Source organism: Chelonoidis abingdonii, chromosome 2 (assembly GCF_003597395.2).
Source record: "Chelonoidis abingdonii isolate Lonesome George chromosome 2, CheloAbing_2.0, whole genome shotgun sequence".
Taxonomy (NCBI): domain Eukaryota; kingdom Metazoa; phylum Chordata; order Testudines; family Testudinidae; genus Chelonoidis; species Chelonoidis abingdonii.
This window is the reverse complement of record NC_133770.1, coordinates 140,660,685-140,685,444: the sequence shown is the minus strand read 5'-3', so window position 1 is coordinate 140,685,444 and position 24,760 is coordinate 140,660,685. Positions and strand designations below refer to the sequence as shown.

At 40.8% G+C, this 24,760-nt stretch overlaps 1 long non-coding RNA gene across 1 annotated transcript; it reads right to left on the bottom strand.

Annotated features, from left to right (window-relative positions):
* Positions 1-831: 831 nt before the first annotated feature.
* LOC116830310 (uncharacterized) lies at positions 832-6,832 on the bottom strand. The gene is made up of 3 exons (XR_004374957.2): positions 6,749-6,832; positions 2,137-2,247; positions 832-913 (listed from the first exon to the last, which is right to left on the bottom strand). It is a non-coding gene; the product is annotated as an uncharacterized LOC116830310 (long non-coding RNA).
* Between the last annotated feature and the right edge of the window lie 17,928 nt (positions 6,833-24,760).

Here is a 24,760-nt window from a genome sequence, read left to right as displayed (position 1 = left end):
GAGAAGGCGGAAGCAGAACCCATGGAGAGGCAGGGCAGTTGGTCCTGGACCACGTAAGGTGCCCCTTTCACCCAGGCTGGGGGGAGGGACCTCTACAGATAGACTCTTGAATTCTGGGGTGGCATTGACCAGAGACTTTTGGGTTGTTGGACTTTGGAGTGATTGGACTTAAGACCTTAAGGGGGAAAGGACATTGCCAAATGTACTTGGGGGGTGGTTATGGTTTGTGTTATAACTCTGTTTGTGGTGTCTCTCCAATGGGATGCTGCACTGATTCCTTCCTTTATTAAAAAAGATTTTTGCCACACTCAGACTCCGTGCTTGTGAGAGGGGAAGTATTGCCTCCTAAAGGCACCCAGGAGGGTGTGGTATGTAAGTGTCCCAGGTCACTGGGTGGGAGCTTGAGCCAGTTATGCATTGTGTTACTGAAACGGAACCCCTGGATACTGAACCCGGCCCTTGTTGCTGCCAACTCAGAGGGGCAGAAGGGAACCCCTGGATACTGAACCCGGCCCTTGTTGCTGCCAACTCAGAGGGGCAGAAGGGTTACATGTACATATAGGCACTCACTCTTGAAACAGTATTGTTTTGGCCACCGAAGTGGCCTGGAGCTTGTATTTGCTGCTCGGGGTGTTTTTCCACTATCAGTGACCAAGGTGATGTTCGTTACCTTTCATCACAGGAACATTCTCAGTGGTACTCTGGATGTCCTAAAGAAACAGATTGCCAGTGTCCTCATTCATTTTGTTTAGCTGTACACACAGGTGGACATACAGGAATGCTGATAAGGGACTGGTTTCATGTCCTGGCTCCCCATCCCCTGACATGGGTCAGGGATACAAGAGTTAATATAACCCAGACTAGAGCTGGGTGAAGTTTTTCAAATGTCAAAGCTTCAATGAATTTTCAAATTCTGGTTCAAAAAAAGAAAGGAGGGGAAATGGGGAGATGAGAAAATGTTTTTGTAATTTTTTTCTGCCCTCCTGCCTGCCCCGCCAAGTCTGCTCCAGCCACATGAGAGGGTTTAATATCCCACTGGTACCACAGCCTCCTGTTGCAGTAAGTGATTACTGTGGCGAAATGCAATCCATGTGCTCTCAAGAGGTTGTGGTAAAGTTTTGGTTTTTTAATTCCTTTTCATTAAAAGGAAGGAATGTCACGAGGTTATAAAAGTTAAAACATTAGACATGTGGCACCCTCGACAGGATGCAGAAAGAAAACTTACAATGCCCCAACCCCCGCATTTCATCTTGTTGCTGCAGCTGACTGGAGTCAGTACAATTTTTTCCGTCTGCACTGCTGTTGAACACAAGCAGAGTGTCCTCAAAGCTCTTCACTGAGGAAGCTGTGAATTGCTGAAAGCTGGACATGTGTGTTAAATCGAGCCATTTTTTTTAACCCTTTCTGCACTGGTGCCAGAAATGACAATTAAAAAAACTCCACAGCCTTCCTGACACAAAGCTTGTTTTCTGTGCCCTAGTTTTCCCTTGCCGAAGCGTTCATGGAGTCCTCCTTCCAGTTTCCAAGAGCTAAAGTCCAGCTGAAAATCCAGAGCAATTTACAACCACACTTCAAAGCAACCAAAGCCTAATTAAATCCAGCAGCTGCTCATATGTTTAATATGGGACTTCCCCCCCCAATTTATTTTTTTTATTATTTACCAGATAAATGTAATATGTTGATATCTTACTGCTATGCATGCAGTACATGATCAAGAACCTTAACTGAGAATATGTATCCATTCTCTATTCTTACCTAACCACATGAGTTCAAATTATTCCATCCATCCATAAAGGCTCAGGGAGTGAAACAGGTGGTTCCCTGAGTGGGAACCTTGATGGAGGGAGTGCTACCTCTGCAGGATCCTTCCCTACTTCTCCTGTGGGCTCTTCAAAAAGTGCCACAGAGACCCTCCAGATCTGCAGCTGAGAGTATGGCTAGGGAATAAGCCCTTTCCATGAACTGTTACCCAACTGATGCCATGGGGATTCATACATTTTTAAAATCAGAAGAGATTATTAGATCATCCAGTCTGACCTCCTCTGTAACACAGGCCAGAGAATTTCATCCAGTTACTCCTGTACTGAGTCCATTAACTTGTGTTGGATTAAATTCCTCATGGATAGTAATACTCACATGGCAGTATTTGTGTTAGTAGTGACATCACTTCCCCAGGGGACCTCCATCCTGAAAGTTGGAACAAGTTGATGATCCCTGGAATAGTGGCTCCTACAGAGTTGCAATGCCCTGGAATCAGAAACAGGCAGGTAAGAATGGATGTAAAAGGAGCCAATCCTCTGTGTGGATGGAGGGTTTTCCACGTCCAACCTCACTTCCTCCCTGCCCTGGTTACTTGTCCCAGTTTCTTTGCCCAGTCAGTCCCAGTTCCCCCCCAGCACCCTGGATCACCCACAAGCTCCTCCTGTCAGGAGCTCCTCATCAGATCAGTCTTCGCTCTCCTCACCCCCTATCTCACTGGCTCTTTATCTCTACCCTCCACTTCCCATTATTAGTCTCTGTCTCACATGCACCACAACCCCAACCCTCAGTCCATTTTCCATTTCCCACCCACTGCCAGCCTCCAGTCCTAGTTTTCTCCATCTCCCCCAGGATTGTTGTCGCAAATCTACTCCCCCCCACCACCCCCCATAGGTCTTTTGTCCCTTCTGCCTTTGAATCAGGCAGTTTCTTCCCCCATGTTGCCAGGGCCCAGCAGGGGATCATTGAATTTACTTCCTTGCTCTCAATTCCAGTGCTTGGAACTGCCATGTCCCTCAGCAGCTCAGAGCCAATTTTGGATGGATGTATTCCTGGAGGTTGCATCACATGACAGTCTTCAATTAAAGCTTAATCTTTATTTCCTGGAGACTCCAGGACAATTCTGGAGGGTTGGGAACCCTACCCACAACTGCAGGGGAAGTCCTGCTCAGTTCCAGGCTGAAGCAAGTGCAGGGGGCACAGAAACTTTGGGTCATCTTGCTGCTAAAAATTGAAGGACTCTGAGCATGTACAATCTGCATTTTTTTAAAGGCATGTAACTCAGGCAGATTTGAGCACATCCCCAGCACAGAGACCACAGCTTTACCCAGTTTCAATTCCTTGCTGCTAAGCATGGGAGCACTAGAGCTCTTCAAAGAAAAGGTAACCCACATTTTTTAAGCCCGGGCAAAACACCTCATTTTCCCCTAGTGTTCAGAAATGATGACCCCTTTTGGCAGAAATTTTCCAAAATTTTCAGAATGAGGCAGACACCTGGAATGCAAAATTTCAGCCCAAATAAAGTTTGTCTAAATTATAAGCAATTGAAAAAAGGGTCTTATAATGGAAGTGTTGGGCAACCTTAATAATAGGTGCCACTTCCAGCCCCTCCTATAATCAGTTGTAGTTCTGAGAATCTTGACCACATTTCCTGGAACTTTTAAGTTCTCTAATTTAGATAGAGTGTTATGTTCTCTGGGCAGCAATCTATAATGCTCAATGAATTCAGAGGGAATTAGTAAACATTCTTTTTTGTACCGTATTTATGTCTGGTAGAAAATTAAGGACTTCTAGGTTAAGAGTTCTTGAACCGTTATGTACAATGGAGCCCTAGGATAAAATCATGGCTCTAACAAAGTCAATGGGAGTTTCCTTGTTTACTTCAATGGAACCAGGATTTCACCCTTAAATCATATTAAATATCCTATTATCTGTACTATCCTGAGTAAGCCCATGAGCAATTCCATAGTATGTGGATTAGATCCTCTTAAAATCCACAACTTTTGAGAAAATAGAATATTGGAAATGGCAAAGAAAATCCTCAAGTTGTCAGGAGATGCTTGTTTGTTTTTTGTTTTGTTTTTCTTTTTGTTGTGGGAACACTGAGGCTGAGCTTTTCAAAGCTGCCAAAAGTATTTGAAAGCCTAAATTCCTGGCAATAAAGGTGTCCAAAAGCATCAGAGGGCTGTGTAAACTGGAGTCTATATTTATTCACTCAACAATTCATTTTGACAATAACATTATAGACTACAACAATGTTGGACACGAACAGAGACAGTATTGTTTGATGTTTCTAGGCAATGTAGTCCATGGGAACTGTGATTGAAAAGTTATTCTTGATTACAGCTGGGTGGAATTGAAGGCAAACAAGTTAAAACTGGAAATAAGGCATACATATTTTAAGTGAGTGTAATTAACTAGTAGAGAAGATTGCTAAAGCATGTGATAGATTGTCCATTGCTTAAAATCTTTAAATCAAGATTGGATAGACTTTCTAGAAGTTTGTGCTTTCAGCTAAAGTAAGGTCTCTGGGCTTGATCCAGGAATTACAGTGTGAGATGGAGGAATTACAGTGTGAGATGCCATGTCCACTCCTATGCGGAAGGGCAGACATCATAATGATCACCTCTCACACTGAATGAATGTTCCCGGACAATCTCTGGAAGTATTTTATAGATTTGAAATAATAAGCTCAATTGGCTTTGCTTGTTTTCTCCTTGTGGTTTACTTTCCACAAATCTTCTAGCAACTAAGATTAGAATCAATGTACACATAAAGAGCTGATTTTAGAGGGCAAAACTACAGAAAGTGAATTTATAATGCCTGAACACAAGTATTTGTGCTGGAAACCTGATTCTAACAGTTATTATATTCCAATAAGGGATCACATACCATATGATTATGTGGCAATCAAAATTAATAAAACAGCGATTAAATCTTTAACTATGAAATACCCAGTAAACTGCTTGCAAACAATATACACATGAACATAAATTATTCTGTAAATAGTTATAAATGCAAGCAGTTTATAAAGCATTCACAAAAAGACTCGTGAACAAACAGAATCATCTTCAAAGTCCAGGAATGGTCCAAACACTTGCATGAAATGTATAATGGAACTAGTATTCTGAACTATTTTATGGTATTTAATGGAAAATTATACCCATTCCAGAATGCTGTAATATGCTTGAAAAAGGCTTTTAAAAGGTTAACAGTCTCCGCTGACTTCTATAGGTTTCTAAAGTAATTTCTAGAGACCCCCTTATTGGCTTTATTCCTATTTTGTTCTGCCCTACCTTAGATAATTTTTCCATAAGGAATTAATAAGGATTTCTGTTCAAGGCATGTTCAGTAAACATTATCAACAGAGCCTTTGTGGAAACCTATGAGACTGCTCTAAATAGGTTAGAGTACCTGCACCTGTTCAACCCCCAACTGCAAACAAGGGGTGAAGATGTAAAGCCCAAGTTGTTACTGTTTGAAGCAGCTTTGCAGCCAGCATAAGGTCAGCTTTTTTAATCCGACCTATTTTCAGCCAATGGGCAATTTGTGGGAACAACCTGGAGCTGTGATCCATTTGCTTCTTAAAAAGCCATGAGGGGTTTCAGTAACGGGAGAGTCTGTATAGTGGTGAGAATAGGAGATTGTAACCCAAGGACTTCTTGATGCCAGCTGGCAGGCAGTACAGGGGTACATAAGTGTTAAAAGAGATCCCCCGGTGTAGAATTCACCTTCTAGTTCACCAAAGAAGTGTCATGTAAGGTTTTCACTGAAAGCCTGCATCACACCATAATCTTAGTGATGTGTATCTGTGGATAACATGTAAGGAGATATGTATATATATTGGAAATGATATTCTCAAGGCCTAGCAGTTAAAGGCAGGTAGAGTGCCTTGAGACAGACTTCACCAGACACTGATCTCCATGGTTGTACTAATCAGTACAGAGACGAAAGATTTTTATAGTTACAGGACAAGAGGAAGAAAAGAAGACCACAATTCAGAGACAACATGGGGTGTCTGTCAAATTCATGTACATTAGAATAATATGCCAGTAAAGGGCAAGAGATCTATTTAATAATGTCTGCAAAATGTGTGGATGAAAACTAACTTCTAACCCATAGATTTTGAGAAGTTAACCTAATTACTTATTAATTCACTCAGCCATTAGAACTCTGAGTGCATTAGTGGAAAATTGAGAGCATTTTTCCCCAAAGCTCTTTCCTGTAGGCCTTTTGGAGCCATGTGTTATAGGCCCAGTTCAAATAAATGGAGATCTGGATCTCATCTGAATGAAGATTCAAATCTCTCTCTCTGTCACACACAAATATGTTGTGAATAAATATTATGACAGACTGGACACATGATGTGGTCTTGGTTGCAGCATGGACTATGCTCAAACATTAGCTCTTTGCCCAAGCAGCCAGAGTGCTGGCTAGTTGCCACCTTTCCTCTTCTGAACTAAAAGAAAAAACACATTTTAAAAAAACATACTTGGAGGAGAGACTACAGCATCATGAACAAAGTCCAACACTATCCAGGGCCTTATAAGTACTCAGTAAGCAAACAGTCACAGTGTTTAAGAAAGCTAAACCACAACCATAATTTTTTAGTTCTCAGTGGGATACATACAACAGATATTCCCAGGTAACACATTACTTCTGAGAATCCTCTGCCTCCAGTCCTAAGCCATAGCCTGTCCAGCCCTTTGGTAAGATTTACTCCTTTGCTTGACTGACCTCTTAGGCCTGGCAAGCTCAGCTCTGAAACATGCTCCTCTTACTGTGGGGTTGTGCCCCAGCATAGGTTCCACTTTGGGGTGGAAGAGGAAAGGGAAGGAGTAGTGAAAGTTCTCAAAATTCCCTACGGTGCTAAAGGAAACTCAGCTCTTACATCATCTGTCTAACCTATGGTCTTTAGATCAGCGCATGAAGAAAGAAGTAGGTAAAAACTTATAGAAGCCGGTCTAATAAAAGATATTACCTCACCCACCTTGTCTCTCTGGTGACCCCTTTCTAAAGTTTGTTATTCTAGAAATATTCCTTTTACTCTGGACTTCCTGTGCTTCTGTTATGGTCCAATCTGTAAAAGAGATATCCTGCTTTTAAAGTAGTCTTCACCACTTTAAAGATTTCTTTAGAAGTTAAGTTTAGCAAATCCCACTCATTAGGCTTTAGTTTATTCCTCAGGAGAAATAACTTCAGAAATGTACCATTTGATTTTAAAAAAGCCTGCCAAACAAAAACAGAAGGTGCTCAGGTGTTTGTTCAGCAGTTATATAGATAAAATTCAGTTGAGAAATTCAGATCTGTATCTGGGTTCAAATTTCAGCATCAGCCATTTTTGGAGTTCTTTGGGTCTAGTGACTGTCTGGGCCCATCTCTAAGCACTCAGTCTCCTGGGTAATCTTCACTTCAGAATTAATTCAAGTTGCCTACACTTGAGTTACTCTTCTCAAGTGAGAGCAACCACACTGGTAATAACATTCGAGTTGCAATGTCCACACTGGCAATGTGCACACTTATTTGTGGGGTTAAGACTCCTCAGGGTGTATCCCCTGCTCCTTAGCATTGAGATAAGCCGAGCTGCTCTATGAACTCTTTCCCAGCAAACTGTGGGAGAACTTTTGGGGTATTTGCGGGGCATAATTGTGAGAAGGCATTGGAAGGCTACCAGCAATCAAGCTAACCTGTGTTCGTGTGGCAGAGTGGTTGTGTAAGCAGTTGAGTGAGTTGTGCTCATTTGAGTTTCCATCTCTCCCTCTCCTCTGGCCAGCCAACTCAAGTAAAAAGCACCATCACATCACTATCTGGAGTAATTTTGACTTGCAGATTGGCAACCCATCAGTCACATGGAGAGAATAGATATGTTATCTATATATAGGCATATAATGCCTCTCTCAATTGACTGAAAATGAGAAGGAAAGGGGGATAGTTCCATTCCAGGTCCTATGTCAACTTAAACCTTGGGCCATAGCACTATGCCAACATATACCTCTGAATCATTTATTGACCCATCCCCTTGACCCAGGCACTCTGGCACTGCCTGATATCCCTGAAATACCACGTGCACTAGAGATGTTCACCACACTCCTGTCTTCCATATATGCGTCTTTGATGAAAAAGCACTCTTGGAGTCTTGAAGATATTATTAAAACTGGGATAAAGAGCTTAATGTTAACGATGTCAACAATGGTTTCTGCCCATGCATGTTACCTCTCTGCTGGGTGTTACAGAAGATGATTTTAAGTGTATAACTTTGGGGGTTTTCTTTGCTTTTTGTAATGTAATGTTTTGTACTGAGAAGTAAAAATTAATAAAAACTCTTAACAAAAAAAGCACCACCATTACCCCACTCACGTTAAGGGCTTCTATATGTGGATGAGACTTGAATTAGGGGCTACATGGAGTTATGACTCTAGTTAAGTTTATGGTGAAAACAAGCGCTCTGTGTTTCATGATCACAGGCTGCTGGTTTCTCTTGGTTTCTTCAGATCTCTTTTCTCTGTCACTAGTTTATATTTTAAAGACAATCTGCGCAGGGTATTCACCCTCCTCTGTTGCTGGTCAAGATGGGGTCCAAAGCACAAGTACCTAAGCCAAATGAATTTCTTTGTTTAGTCAAAAGTAGATGGCAAGGCATGCTCCAGTAGTTCCTCTATTTATTATTTTTCCAACTAGTGTCAGAGAGATGGGATTAGGGTGTAACCCCTAAAACTCCTTGTGTCGGCCCTGGCCACCTATCTCACTTTTCTTTCCTTCTCTTTAACCAGCTGTGCTCCTATCTTCCCTCCACCTTCTGGTCCCAACATTCATTCATTCCTACTTGAAAACTGACCTCACTCAGTGAAAATGTAGAGCTTCTGTTTTGACCCCTCTGGCTTGAGAAACTGTCACTATTCAAAGTGGTCTATGTGCTCGAGCACTGGACTGGGAGTTATGAGACCTGATGTCTATTACTGGCTCTGCCACTGGTCTCCTGCATGACTTCCAGCAAGTCATTTCACTTCTGTGCCCCAGTTTTCCCATCTGTAAAGAGGTGATAATGATACTTCTTTATAAAGTAGTTTCATGTCTACGAATGAAAAGCCCTAGAAGAGTCAGGTATCTTTACTATTTAATAAAAGTAAAGGGGTAATTATTAATACTAAAGATTTGGTGTAGTACTTTCATGTACATAAGACAGCAGTAAATGGCATAGTCTATGAAGAAACACAAAACAAGGATACAACCGATCATGCAGGTAAGGAATGTGAAAAACGGGTGGTTAGTACTTAGGTTTGAGTTGTACTGATGACCAATGGCACAAATAACTACATATTTCTGACAATCAGAGTTGCCATGTCAGAGTTATGACGTGGAAAATTATGTACCTGCTTCGTATTCATGCATTGGTTGGGTGCACTGGTACAAACAGAACTTTCTGGTCAGTTCGTACAGCATAGACTCCACAGGGGTCCCCAATGCCATGCCCGTGGGCACCATGGTGCCTGCTGAGGCATCTAAGTGTGCCTGTGTACTGGTCAGCCAATGAGCATCCGCCAAAATGCCGCTGACAAGCTGCGTCATCCAGAGGTGACGCTGCTGAAATGCCGCCAATTTTCGGCAGTATTTCAGCGGCGATGCCTCTGGATGACACTACTTGTCGGCAGCACTTCAGTGGCAATGCCTATTGACGTTGCTGCTTGTCGGCGGAATTTCAGCAGATGCTTGTCCGCCGCCATGGTCCTCCGTGGCTCGTCGTCTGCCGCCTGCCAAACGAAAAAGGTTGGGGACCACTAGCATAGAGAGTGCAGAAAGTACTGCATCAACAGAGTTGTATGCCTGCAATATCCTTGAAGAGTTTACACTCAAGCTGTTTTGTGTGCATAATATTCAATGAGTTGCTTACTAATTTTGTGCTACAAAGTATACACAATCTCTTCTAAAGTAAATGCATGGAAAAAGTTGTAAATCTTTTGCTGGAAAGATAGACCCGTTTTTTCCCTCGTGGTTGTAAGATCATCTTGTGAATTCTGAAACACATACATTTACAACCTATGCCTTTATTCCAAAAGAGAAGAGTCCCTCTTAAGTTGTGTAAAGCTGGTCTCCACTGTTAGTCATGTGGCTAAAAGGGTGTGGTTGAAATCTTTAAACAAAGGAGGACATAGGACGGATTTTAGCTGGACTGATAAAAATCCCACTAATTAAATTTGAGCCAGCACAGACAGGGGACCGGCAGTGGGGAAGTTTTTCAAACTGTTAGAAGAGAAAATGTTAATTACACTCCCAGCCATAAGATGAGATCATTTGTTTAAAGTGAAACATTTAATGCTGTGGTTCTATGTAAGTTATACAGCTTTGTTCACATGTGTGAGATGATATTTGGTTTTCAAATAGAGCCTTGTAAGAACTCTCCGGTATTAAAGAACAATAACTCTACTCTCTAAAAATAAGGTGAAAGTTAAAATCATGTTGTAATAGAGTGTATACTTGACCCATGTATTTCAAGCATGAAAGTGTTACCTTTATACAGCTGATCTCTGGTAACTATCTGACAAGACGCTAGTGGAAGCCTCCCACCACATCCTTCTTGCAAGGCACAGTAAGCTGATCTCCCCAAAGTGACCAAAGTAGGTGGTCTGACCTCTCTATTGATGTCCTCGACAATAGCACACTGAATAGAGTTTAGCTCAATGAGATGACTATTAGAGAATATTGAATTATTAGCCCTAGACTATAAATATGAGGGAAACCTTCCCACCTAGAGATGATGATATTTTCATTCTTTAGTACTATAGACCAAAGCCTGAGGTCCTTACTGAATTCTCACTCCTTACTCAGGCAAACTCCCACTGCAGTCAGATTTGAAATCAAAATTTTCACTGTAATGGAAGCTCCTCTTTTAGGGAGGTCTGAGGATGGCTAAACACCCAGAAAGGATGGCAGGGTTTGACTCTGTTTGCAGAGTGTTGGGGTGCTCTTTCTCTCACTGGCTGTGTGCTTTGTTGCATGGCCTACAGTTTGCTGTGCTATTTTGAAGTTAGCAGTGCTTTCCCAGGCACTGGATAGGATTTGTCTGTGTGTTTGACATACTGTTAAATGGTATAATTTTTGTGCTCCATTATACTCTTGTTATAATATGTGTCTGATTTATCTCAGAGAACCCAAGATTGAGTGTCACCTTGTTAACCCCTACCTCCAGTGAGAAAGACTTGCTTTTGCTTAACTGGGTGTCAGTTCCCTGACTCCACCAGACTATTGGCCACCCAAATAATCTCTTCTGGGCTACGCCAGCCCTTGTTTTGCCTTGCAGGTTAACAATAGGTGCACCCCAGTCCCCAAACCTATTTTTAAAATATTCCCCAGTAGGACTTCTCCACTGAACACTCACAGTAATATCAGACCTGCTGTACCCAAGGGCAGAGCCGGCTTTAGGCACCGTGGGACACGATCCAAAGTCCTGCCACTGTCTTTGGCAGCAGCTCAATTGCTGCCACAGAGGAAGGTCCCTCCGCTGAAATGCTGCCGTAGACAGAGGCAATGATTGAGCTCCCGACGACGACAGTGGCAGGACTTCGGCGGCAGCGCCTTCGGGACATTGCGGGGCCCTTTTAGGGGTGGGGGGCCCAATTCTGAGGAATCGGCTGAATCGCCCTAAAGCTGGCCCTGCCCAAGAGAAAGGTGTATACACGAGCTATTTAGCTCAAACAGCAGAATCTAATATGTTTAAGCCTAGAGGTCCTGCAGTCAGTCCCCACAGATGAACCAGCCAGTGGCATCATTATACGAATGAACTGGGTCTTGACTCTCTTGCAGCAAGAGGTACCAAGTGGAACAGCTGGTTTAGCATAAGAAGTTAGCATATGTTGGAAGGGACCATTCAAGGTTGTCAGTTATTGCTGTGATGCTGGGAGTTCCTTTCCCAGACCTGGAGAAGAACTCTGAGTGGCTCAAAGCTTGTCTCTCTCACCAACACAAGTTGGTCCAAAAATTATTACCTTACCCACCTTTTCTCTCTAATATCTTGGAACTAACATGGCTACAACAACACTACATACAGGGGTGCTGGAACAATATGTACAGTGTGGAGGATGAGAGCCATTGAACCAAACTGTAAATCCTGTATATGATGGAATCCACTTCAAGCTGCAGCACCCCCTGGACCCGTAGTTCCAGCACCTATGACTACTTACAACATAAAGGGATAAATAATCAATTAAAGGGGAAAAAGAGAGAGGAAAGACTGAAATAAAGGTAAACAGGCATTTCCAGGTACATCTTGCATTTAGTTTTGACTATTAATAATTTACACACATATAGGTCATTTCATCCCAAAACATTTCCAAGCACTTTAAAGACTCTACAGTATTTAGTGATTTCACCATCTTCACCTGTGGACTAGGATATGAAAACTACTTTGCACCAGCATTTACGTAAGGAAATGAAGACTACTTTATTAAAATCTAAACAGTCAGTAAAATTTAGGCAAGCAGAATTCAAATATCCATGCTGTACTCTGCCGACACAGGCACCCACCACTTCTCTTGCAAGTCATTCCATAAAAATCTTTGATGAGGTCAAGATTCCTACCCTGATTTTTACATCTGGTGCCAAAGACTTAACTAAAATAGACCTATATCATAAAAAGGGCTTCAGATTTAAATAGATCAGTTTTTTACCTTTTTCCAGCTACAATATTCCTTATATAATCCATAGTGACTATTTAGTATTAGGAATACTGGAATTAGTATACAGGACTAGATGGACCATGGCTTAAGACAGTGCAGCAATTCCTATCTCCACTAGTTCATAGTTCACTAATGCCCTGAAGCCTGACGGTTTATACCCCTATTAAGGGGACTTTTTAATCCCCTCTCATTAATCAAATAAGTTTCTAATGCTTTAAAAATCCTGTAAAGCTATTGGCCTCAATTTATATTTTGAACAAATGAATTCAACACATTAAATTACTATCCAGAAAGGAACCCACCAATAAATGCCCTGAAGTTTCTCTATAATGATGATATATATAGTTGCTAGGAGCTATAGCCCAGTTTTCTATTTTCTCTAATAGTTAGGGCTAGGTGAATTTCCACTTTAGGATATTGGAAGCGCACACTCTAAATTAATCATAAAAATCAACAACAATTCAGCATGTTCCCTAGGAAATCCATTATACATTCCGAGTGACTGTACAGTGAGTCTCTTCATTTATTCCCTGTAGTTCACTGATTGATCAAATTCCATTTCATACAACACTGATAAAACAAGAAAAATGTCAGTTGCTTTGAATAGAACAATTAGCCCACATTCAATCAGCAGCTGTAGTGACTCTGCTGGGAGCAAAATGTGGTCCAAATAGACTGCTAATGGAGGCCTCCTAATAGTTTAGGTTTGCAGTTAAAATTGTATCAGTGTTTAAAGTGTTGCATGGCTTGTTTGCACATTTTTAACTGATTTAAGTAATATGCACATTCTTATGTACCTTAAAAAGCCTCCATTTGCACATGCACAAGGGGACTTGTTTACACAAATTGGGTAATTTGAGTCTAACTTGCATGCACAATTCTTCAATTTGCTTACAGCTGCAACATGTGCATATCCATACTTTGTGGGTGAAACCACTGCACATGGCTGCAAAACTGAAAAGAATGAAAAATCGTTTTTCCACAAAGTTCTGGGAATACACAGAAATTAAAATTCCATTTTTGCCATGATTTAATAAAGTTATCTGATACATTTTCAGTCAATTTTTCCAAGAATTAGTGTAATTCTCCTACATTTTTAGATTTTGCCTGCATTCTTCCTACAAACCCCATTAAAACTCACAGCTAAGCAACCAGCTGCAGCAGTTACAATACTGATGTTGACACATCATATTTAAAAAGCAGCCACCCTGTGAAGATGAACTCCCCACTAGTGAAAGGGCCCATACAAGCCTCCATTCATCACATAGTCTCCACCTATGTGAACTTGCTCTGGAATTCACTATGATTGATATTATATATATATATAAAAACAAATTCTGCAGAAATAATGGATAGGAAAAAAAGTTACAAACGCTCTCAATCCTCAGACTGTAGAGCTAATCACCTGCTGGGATCAAGAATCGCCTCTGTGTTTAGGTATTGCAACTAGCCAGGTGTATTATGGCTCATTTCCACTTTTTTTTAAAGCATCAGCTATTGTCCATTGCTTGAGACATTACATTGGACAGAGTAGATCTTAAAAAATGCTCTAGTACAGCAAATTCTAAATAACTCATGTAGCATTTGATTGCCAAGTGCAAACAGATGCTATAATTTTTTTTGAATTTGTGAACTGCATGGCAATGATTATGAGAGTATAAGTTGATGGCTATTTAAATTGTCCTGCCAAACAATGAACAAAGACAGTAAGAGTCATAATATCTGTTTGTTATTAATGTATGTAAGTGATGCGCAAGTTGGATTTCTGAGAGAAGAGAAATGCATGGTTTGATTTAGTCCCATTACAGATTCTAATTTGGAGACTGTATTTGTAGAAGTATTTTTCTCTTCCAATAGTTATTTAAACACATGTGCATGCACACTCCCATCCTTTTATGGCAATAACTAACAGCTCAGACATAATACTTTTTTTTTAATAAATAGAAAAAATACACACTAATAGCAGGAAATATGGAAAAATTTATGGGAAAGACCAAATCAAATCTCTGGATCATATGAACCAAACAAACTGAGAACTAGAAGTGCTGACAAAGCTCATAGAAGAAAAAAAAGCAAATAAAAGTCATATGAAGAGCATTAAGAAAAGATGGGGAAAGCAGTATGCTACTGCAGAAGAAACAGAATACACATAAGTGAATAATGTCCTGTCCCCACCCCCACAAAAAAAAGAGTCCATACAGTTTAAAACCAGTGCTTATATTACTCCATTGACCATTTTATACACTACCTATGGGCTAACCTCTAGTGCTGAAAAGATACATCATGAATAATACACAGACTAGATAAAACTTAAAAGGAAGATACCTTAATGGCTGACTAAAAACTGTACCTCTATGAAGCCTGTTCCTTGAAAAGTTCTAATAACAGCCACATGAGACTAGTAATGCATCATGGATCCTTTCATTTCTATGTTCCCATTTCAAATCTTAGCCGGGTCACTAGTGACTACAGGTCATTACCTTCAGGTCTCCAAGATGGGATATTACAAATTAATGACCTTAGTCCACTACTCAGAAGACAAGTGGAGATTTTGTGGTATGGACACAAGTGTCATTAATTAGTACTCTTATTGGTAAGCCAAGGGTACATGCAGGGAATTTATAGAATAACATCTGAACTATCTTATAGAACTGAAAGGGACCCCAAAGGGTCATCAAGTCCAGCCCCCTGCCTTCACTAGCAGGACCAAGTACTGATTTTGCCCCAGATCCCTAAGGACTGAATTCACAACCCTGTGTTTAGCAGAGCAAGGCTCAAACCACTGAACTATCTTTCCACAGGGCAATATTGTAAGTTACTAATACTCTACAAAAGACATTATGACAGGAATGAAAGCTCTTGCTAGGGTGTGAACCAAAAACCTTCAAACAAGTTGTTATATTATCTTGTCACCATACTCCATAGAGGTCTGAAGTTTTAGATGTAGGTTGCAAAGCATGAAGGGGAATGAGACTGAAAAAAATCTCAGCAGCTTTTAACAAAAATAATAAATTAAAGTTCTGTAGAAACTAAAAACAAAAAATTACAGAGATTCCCACTGCAAATACATAAACAAATTTTATTTAATAGCAACAAATAACATAAGGCCAGATTGTGCCCTCCTCTTGCATGAGCAGAGGGTGGGAATCCAGTACATTCTGGCACCAGGAGCACAGAAAGTAGAGCTGCTGGCTGAGCTCTGTAGCATGTCTCCCATGAAAGCTCTTCCATGGAGACTCTTCAAAGCGTAGTATCTACCATATATACTTGTTCATTAGCCTGTTCGTTTATAAGCCAACCCCCCAAGATGGATACGTAAAAATGGCAAAAACTGTATGACCCTTTCATAAGCTAACCCTATATTTCAGGGATTGGCATACTTTGGCTCACAGCCCGCCAGGGTAAGCTGCTAGTGGGCTGGGACATTTTGTTTACCTGGAGCATTCACAGGCACAAAGCCCCTCAGCTCCCAATAGCCGTGTATTGCTGTTCCCAGCCAAAGGGAGTCACAAGATGCGGCAGCCAGCATGTCCCTCAGTCTGTGCCACTTCCTGCAGCTCCTACTGGCTGGGAACGGCAAACCACAGCCACTGGGAGCTGAGGGGCACTGTGCCTGTGGACACTCCAGGTAAACAAAATGTCCCAGCCCACTAGCAGCTTACCCTGGCGGGCTGGGAGCCAAAGTTTGCCAACCCCTGCTATATTTTAAAAGGTGGCATCACAAGAAACACACAAAAGTTTTGCTAGATTTTTTTTTATGTAATCTAACAAAAACTTGTTATAATAATAACTGAACAAATACATATTCACCTTTAAAATTACAGTCAATGTTTTAAATATCCATTTACTGATTTTAAAGTCTCATATTATTCTAAGGTACGTATTTAAAAAGTCTTAAAATCCTTGAAAGTCTGAATCACCAAACAATTCATCAAACTCGGCTTCAGTCACAGCTGCACGTGCATTGTGATCACAGATGTTGGCAGTGTCGTCTTCAGACTCAGATTCCTTCTCATCATCAGCCTCTGTTGTGTCATCAAATACGGCATCATCTTCTGACCCATCAAGCGCATTGCTGATACAGCATTTCCTAGGGAATGGACTCCCACACATCCTTGACCCACTGGACGACCAGACTGATTTCGGGCTTCATAAGATTCCCACCTTTTGTCAACTTCACCACGCTAGAGCACATCCATTTAGACCACATTTTGCCTAGGCTGTCTTTAAAGGGTTCATTCAGGCAGACATCAAGCAGTTATAGAACAGAAGTTAAGCCTCCAGGTATTACAGCCAAAGTAGTTTTCATTTTTTTGGCCACATTTTTCACCTCATCCGTCTTGTGTGCTCTGAACATGTCCCAAACGAGCATAGCAGGTTTTTTGAAAAGTGCTCCTGGTCTCTTATTCCATACTTTTTCCAGCCATTCAATAGTCCCATTTTCATCCATCCATCCCTTTTCATGTGCACGTACAATGACACCAGCAGGAAATTTCATGTTTTCAGGCAAGATTTTTCTTTTAAAAATAACCACAAGAGGGAACTTTGATCCATTGGCCAAACATGATAAAACCACTGTAAAATGGATTTTTTTATAGCCAGTGGTTTTAATTAAAACTGTTTTTTCACCAACACCAGTTATCATTCTGTTGTTTGGAAGATTGAATGCCATCGGTGTTTCATCCATATTTCCTATTTGTGACAGCTCAAATGCATATTTCTTTCGATGTTTTATAATAAACCTTTGGAAAGATTCAATTTTTTCTTCCAGATCTTTGTTTGCTGATGAAGACAGAGACCATGTCAGTTCATGAAGCAAGTACACCAACCCACTGATGCAACAAATATTGACGGCTTTTCTGACTTCTATTTGTTGTCTTTCGACATTTGCGGAGCATGCAGATAAATTCCACTTCTAGTGATGACGTACTTATTTTTGTTGACATTCAACAACCCAATCACTGAGATCTTTCTCCAACTCAGGAAATTAAATGCACCTCGTTGGACATTTTTTCTTGCTTTTTGGCATGTCTTTTAGTCTTGTTTTATTTTTTTGTCTTTCTCTTACTTGCTTCTCATTGATACAGAATTCACGAGCAGCAGCACAATTATTTGTTTGCTTCTGCATATTCAACAACTTTACGTTTAAATGCTGCATGATAAGCAGACTGTTTTCTTTTGATTTCACCATTCATTTTAAATACTAGTATGAAAATCTTCGAAAATATTAATTTAATTATAGATTTTGTAAGACTTTACATAGGAATGTCACCTGCTTTATCACTGTCAAATTATTATTGTTCCTTGTTTATTTCAAAGCAGCCCTGTAGATTGGCATTTCTGTGGCGATAACAGGCTATTTAAATTTTATTACAGATTCCATCGATTCTGCAGGTTATATTTTCAGATTGGCTAAAGACTTACAAGGTGCATTGGTAGAAATGCATGAAGAGATCAAATTACACAGTAGCAGACTGACACCAGTGCCATAGTACTATTGTTCATTATATTTTTCTGATTGGCTTGTAAGAGATAGTATTTTGTGAAATGTATGGGTCAAATGTCATGCAAATCTAGAGCACTGCTCTTTTAGCATTCATTACAAGCCAACCTAGTCCACTAAACAAAGCCTTTGCAACTTTAAATGGCTGCAGTATTGACATCAATAAATTATTTTACAATCAATATAAGTATGCACTGGTAGAACAATACCAGGAAAAGCCAACAGCTAGGATTAGGAAAATTGAACTTTAGGGATGTGTTTTTAAATGCTTTGTTTATACGGACATGAACTGAGAAAAATTATATAATGGATATCCATAGATTTTATTTATATTAATACTTCTTTTATCTCAATTAAAACATAACAAATATACAATTTAAGTAAAAATAAAATTTTAACAAATTTTTAAAGAAGCGAATCCAGAATTGACATTCCATCTTCAGCAATCTACAACAGGGGTCAGCAAACTTTGGCTCACAACCCATCAGGGTAAGCCACTGCTGGGCTGGGACGTTTTGTTTACCTGGAGTGTCTGCAGGCACAGAGCCCCTCAGCTTCCAGTGGCCGTGGTTTCCGGTTCCCAGCCAGTGGGAGCTGCAGGAAGTGGCACAGGCTGAGGGATGTGCTGGCCATCACTTCCCAGATAAACAAAATGTCCTGGCCTTCCAGTAGCTTATCCTGATGGGCCAGGAGCCAAAGTTTGCCAATTCCTGATCTACAATGAAAATGTATTAGATATTCAATAGAACTTAAAATCATCAAATTTTGGTGTAGACCTGTTGATAACCAACTCCCGCTCTTTGATGCTTTACTTTTTTACCAAAAAAATTTGGCTTATGAACGAGTATATACAGTACTTGCTTGGAAAGGGGTGGCACAGGTCACATAAAACTCAGTATAGTCTCCTCTAACCTGGTGATTCTTTAATGGATAAGTGAATGCTGCCCAATCAGCACCAACTTTTCTACCTTCTGGCGTCCAGCAGGTCAGAGAAGCTTCCGCATGGACCTTGGAGAGTCCACTTGTTGGGTAGGGGGTTCTTCTACGAGATCCCCACTGCACCCTCTCAAAGAAAGAATGTGTAAGAAATGCTATAGGCAGAACTTGAAAAGGTAAGGTACTTAAGTAACTAAATATGGATTTGGATTCACAACTCCACATCTGACAATTGTGTACTATATAAATAACTATGTCCCCACATGCTCAGAGTGCAAATAGCAGGATGCCGGCTCCCGCGACATAGGTGCACTAAAAAGGGAGATCTCCCGGCTTCCTGTTCTGCCTTTCACAAATATAACCCAAAAGCACTATCGAAAAACCAAGGTGAACGAGAGACACAAGCACACAATGAAAAGTACAATCTGGCCATGGTGTCTAAAATCCTGATATGTTCCTTTGAAAAATGTCAGCCTCTCAAAAGTATTTATTTAAAAGCAAGGTAACTCTTCAACATGCTGCTTTCCTGTGCAGTCTTTAAATATAAAGCTTATCCTTTGCAGTAGTCTTGAATTGGTTGCCCCAGAAAAAAAAACCCAACCATGTTTTGTTAAGATGATTTGGAGGTATGCATCTACAGTATAAAACATAAGAAACTAGGAATTGTGGCCAGAAATCCTTGGCAGCAAAACTGCTGAGACTATTAATTATAACTTTTGTTTTTATTGGAGGAAGTTACTAAAAGTAAAAATATATGGTGTGCTTTGATATTAGCGGGACTGTGAGGAATGAAGCCAACTTCAATTCAGACGAGTCTAAAATTGTGCTTCGGAAGAAAAAGAAAAACCCCTTCATCTTCAATGATGTGAGCATGATTAATTTCAAGAGAAGATTGCCCATTGAAAAAATGAACTTGTTCTACAGTGTTAGTCTATCTACACCTAAAAAAACCCAAGCAGAAAGGTTAATATTGGTTTAAATCAGTTCTCCTTGCATGTTATAGTTTGTTTCAAGATTAAATCACTTCTAAATATTAGGGAAAAAAGTTATTAAGCATACTTGAGCACCTAACTCTCCACTTCAACTCCCTCATACTGCATACCCTTCTCCCGAGAAATAATTTTTTTTTCCAGAAAGCAATAGCTGCCATCTGCATACAATGCATATTCTAAATATTTTCTCTAATGGATCAAACCTCCTATGCTAATGAAGTATTCCTATCAAGTTACAAGAGAGAGCGAAATAATGCATTTTTCTGTCCTGCATTGTCACAATCTCAAGTTGTCTTCTTTTACAAATGGACGTGTACTACTGTGAAAAATGGGCTGCTGGATCTATGTGAAGTCACCGCAAGGAGGAAGAAAAAGCAGATTTTGGTTAGTTGAGTGTTTTAAGAAGTAAAAAGAAAACCATAGGAACAAAAAAAACATATTGACAACCACCCTAATAGCCCACTGCTACCATCTCATGAAACAATTTTGTTTTATATAGTATAGTTTTTGCATCTCTCTCTTTTCTCCCACATTTACCTTTTTAGGCAATTTCTTAATCTTGGCCATCATTAACGCTTGTTAAACAATGACATTATTATTAAGATTTTGTCTTTTTTCCTGACTAATTGTCAAAATTTTAACTTTTGTAATATTTCTTCATCAGCAATATAGCTAGCAGAAAGCATGGCATCAATTTTTGCAAAAATATTCCTGACTATTTTCAATCAACATTTTTAATTTTAGAGTTTTACTGAGGTTGCAAATTGAAAAGTTTTTTAAACCAGCTGTCTCTATCATCACTGTGTTTAGGGTCTATATGCAATATTAAGAATAGAATCAATATGAATACACTTTGTACTCTTTTTGAAAACTGGTCAAATAGAAATTTTTTATCTGTTTTCTTTAGACGCATTTCATATTTACAGATTAGACATTAGGTACTTAGGGAACTAGCTAAAGTAACCTTGAACTGGTAGAAATTATCTTCAAGAACTCATGGAGGGACCAGTGAGGTCCCAGAGAACTAAAAAAGAGCTAACACAGAATATATCTTTAAAGTGGGAAATGAAGAGGACCCAGTGGATTCTAGATCAGTCACCCTAACTTGGATACGTGGAAAGATAATGGAACAAATTATTAAACAATCAGTCTGTAAGCACCTAGAGGAAAACAGCATTATAAGGAATAGCCAAGAACAAGTCATGTCAAACCAACCTAATTTCTTTCTTTGACAAGGTTACTGGCCTAATGGATAGGAGGAAGCAGTAGAAGTAATATATCTTGACTTTAGTAATGATACTGGTCAGCTCTGTGTTCTTGGGGAACCAGGGCACAGTATCCAGCCTGTCTGACTCATGAAAGACACCGCACCCCAAGTCTCTGCTTGAACCAAAACTGATCAAAGACTTGCAGAGAGCAATGAAGGATGGTTGGAGACACACCTAGACCCCTCCTGACAAGGATGACAAGAACAAAGGCAACTCCCCTAGCCTCATCTGCATCAAAGATGGGACAGGGAGGCATCTCCATTAGCATACAGAATAGAGAACAGAGAAGCGCACTGAACTCTGGGACCAGAAAAGCAGGGAAGCACTGCATCATGGGAATCTCTGCTCCAGATGTTAATGAACCTATGCCTGCCCACACCCAGCTCTTCAGTTATCAGACCAATTCTAGTAAGGAATCCTTGACTGACATCCAAAATACTGAAGCAGCCTAATAGCATTTTGACATCCCTGCAAGAAATACCACCCATAGCTAGGAGTGATCAGCTCCTATTGTCTAGCCTAAAGAAAACCCTTGAATCAACAGTTTACCAATAAACAAACTTAGTGTTCTCCCTTGAACCATTGTATTTTCCCTACAAAAAACCTCTACTCAACCTCCAGTAAGTGTTCTGATGCATGGACCCAAACTCTGTATCAGTTCCACTGGGATTTCATCTTCTCCTGACTGATTGTGCTGGAGGCTCTGCCTGTCTCCAGCACTTAGGACCCTGAACTACCACCATCACCTGGAAACCCCAACCAGTTCAAGTCTCATGGAGAGGTGAGATGCTGCTTTCTCTCTGTTTTCCTTTCTACCTCAGGTATTAACCTTTAATAAGGTAACTGTTATGTTGGTTTAGGTTCTCCTTGTGTAGTTATTATTATTCAATAAATAACTTTTATGGTTAAGCTGGTTGCTTCTCTCTCTCTCTCTCTCTCTCTCTCTACTTTACTGTTTGGTGTTTTTAGCTTCTCCATTTACTCTGCAGCAAGTCTTCTTTTACCTAAGCTAAAGATCCCTGTAGTACCCCAAAATACTGTGGGGTTTGCTCATCAGTTGGGTTACTACCATTACAATTGTGACGTGAAAGTGGGGATAGGGATGTGCTGAACCTGTGAACTACAAGGGTGGCAGCTTGGAAGTGCTGCTCAACCCAGACTACTGAGTCCAGGGGCATATAAGTGTGGTGGCTTGAAAGTTCTACTTGACCCAGTCCATTGGGTATAGGGGCATATTAGGGTGGGAGCCTGGAAGTGCTGTTCAACCCAGCCTGCTCTATTCCAGTGTGGTACTTGTGGCATATAAGGGTGACAGCTTGAAAATGCTGGTTGGCCCAGCCTATTGAGCCCAGTGACATATAAGAGGTTAGCTTTAAAGTGCTGATTGACCCGGTCTACTCAGACTTGCTCTGTTAGCGTGTGTGTGTGTTTCATCTGGTTCTTGGGCTGGAGGAATCCAGCCCTAGGGAACCTAGTTCCTGCAGGATAGCTCCACTGGGAGGGAACTTGCAGCAGGGAGAAGTAGAGGGCCCTATGAAAATACAAGTGACAGAAGCAGTACATTGATAGAATTACAGAATCCCCTCCTCCACCCAGAAGAGTAACCCTAATAAATGAGCATACCCCACAGTAACGGGCAAATCTGGTAACAGTAAGGCTTTTGACATAGTCCCAAGACAGGCTCATGAGCTAACTAGGTAAATGCAGTCTAGATGAAATTACTGTAAGGTGGATGCACAACTGGTTGAAAGACCATACTCAGTAGTCATCAATGGCTCGTTGTCAAACTGGGAAGGCTTATTAGTGGATGGGAGGAATATTTTAATTAATGACGTGGAAAATGGAGTGAAGAGTATGCTTATAAAATTTGCAAATCACATCAAGCTGGAAGGGGTTGTAAGCACTTTGGAGGAAGGGGTTAGAATTTAAAATTGTCTGGATTGATAAATTGAAGAATTGGTCTGAATTCAACAAGATGAAATTCAATACAGACAAGCGCAAAATACTTCACTTAGGAAGGAGAAATCAAATGCACAACTACAAAATAGGGAATAGCTGCCTAGGTGATAGCACTGCTGTAAAGAATCTGGGGTTATAGTTGCTCACAAATTGAATGAGACTCAACAGTGTGATGCATTTGCAAAAAAGGCCAATATTCTGGGATGTATTAACAGGAGTGTTTTATATAAAACACAAGAGGCAATTGTCCTATTTTACTCAGCACTGGTGAGAACTCAGTCAGGGGATTGTGTCCATTTGTGGGAGCCACATTTTAGGAAAGAGAGAGACAAATTGGCGAAAGTCCAGAGAAGAGCAACAAAAATGCTAAGGTTAGAATTACCTGACCAGGTTTAAAACAAACAAGCAAACAAACAAACTGAACATACTAGACATGTTTAGTCTTGAAAAAAGAAGACTGAGGGGGAACCTGGTAACAGTCTTCAAATATATTAAGAGGTGATATAAACAGGATGGCGATCAATTGTTCTCCATGTCTACTGAAGGTAGGATAAAAAGCAGCAGGCTTAATCTGCAGCAAGGGAGATTTAGGTTAGATATTAGGGAAAAGATTTTAACTATAAAGGTACTTAAGTTCTGGAATACGTTTCCAAGACAAGAATCTCCATCATTGGAGGCTTTTAAGAAGACGTTGGACAAATACTTGTCAGGAATGGTCTAGGTTTACTTGGTCCTGCTCAGAACAGTGGACTGGACTTGACTTCACTTCTTGAGGTCCCTTCCAGCCCTACATTTCTATGATTATAAAATCATAGGACTGGAAGGGACTTTGAAAGGTCATCTAGTCTAGTTCCCTGTACTCATGGCAGGACTAAGTATTACCTAGACCATCCCTGACATGTGTTTGTCTAACCGGCTCTTAAAAACCTCCAGTGATGGGAATTCCACAACCTTCCCAGGCAATTTATTCCAGTGCTTAACTACCCTGACAATTAGGAAGTTTTTCCTAATGTCCAGCCTAAACTGCCCTTGCTGCAATTTAAGCCCATTGCTTCTTGTTCTATCCTCAGAGGTTAAGGAGAAATTTTTTTCTCCTTCCTGCTTTTAATAATCTTTTATGGATTTGAAAACTGTTATGTCCCATCCCCCGCAAGTCTTTTCTTCAACAGACTAAACAAGCCCAATTTTTTCAATCTTCCCTCATAGATCATGTTTTCTAGACCTTTAATCATTTTTGTTACTGTTCTTTGGGCTTTCTCCAATCTGTCCACATCTTTCCTGAAATGTGGTGCCCAGATCTGGACACAATACTCCAGTTGAGGCCCATGGGTGGTGGGTGAAGCCCCACTTCGGGGAGGCTAGGCCCTGGTTCCGCCCCTTTCCCCCCAACCAGAACCCTGAGACCTCCATGCTGTCCCCCCCATGTCCCCGAGCCCTGAGCCCCCCCACACCCTAAGCTCCCATCCCTCTGATCTCTCTCCATGGCACGAGCCCCAAGACCCACTGCCTTTCCCCCCGCAACCCCTAAGCAGAGGAGTTCCAGGCCAGCCGGAGACTTGAGCCCCCGCTCCCAATCTGGAGCCCTGGGCTGACTGGAGCCCCCGCAGCCATGCCTCCCCTCTGTAGACCCCAAGCTGCCCCGCAAAAATTCAAAAGCTCTTCTCATCTTCTCTC